Raw genomic sequence first — 470 nt, 5'->3', positions numbered from 1 at the left:
GAAAAAAATCGAGCAAGTGGTGGCTGGAAGTCAAGCACCTTAGTGGGATGAAATCCAAAAATGGCGACTTAGCTAATCAGATACAAGTTGAAGGGTTCTCCGATCTTTTCCAACTGGAGCAAGCCAGCATGTCTGGCGCTTTGAAACAACAAGGATAGTAAAGATATGTTTCAAATAGCATTTTAGCAAGTGTTTGACAATTTTAATGTGAATGTACGTAAAAAAGAAGGATGTTTAACTTCTATTTCATGTATTCCTATTCCGGAATACGGTCAATTGAATGCACCCTAAATTATCTCAATTAGATATCTCACGTAGTGTTGTTGGGTTTCAGATTTTCTATCCGATCGATCACAGAGAATCAAGTTAACAGAAGTTTGCTTTTCTGAGTGGGGTTCTGTCTCATCTGGGATACCACAGGGTACCTGACTATTTGTTTTAATGATAAAATATCTAGATATTAGTTCACG

The sequence above is a fragment of the Montipora foliosa genome, chromosome 2 (assembly GCF_036669935.1).
Source record: "Montipora foliosa isolate CH-2021 chromosome 2, ASM3666993v2, whole genome shotgun sequence".
Lineage (NCBI taxonomy): Eukaryota > Metazoa > Cnidaria > Anthozoa > Scleractinia > Acroporidae > Montipora > Montipora foliosa.
The sequence above is the reverse complement of the archived record's forward strand: the minus strand, read 5'-3'. Positions refer to the sequence as shown.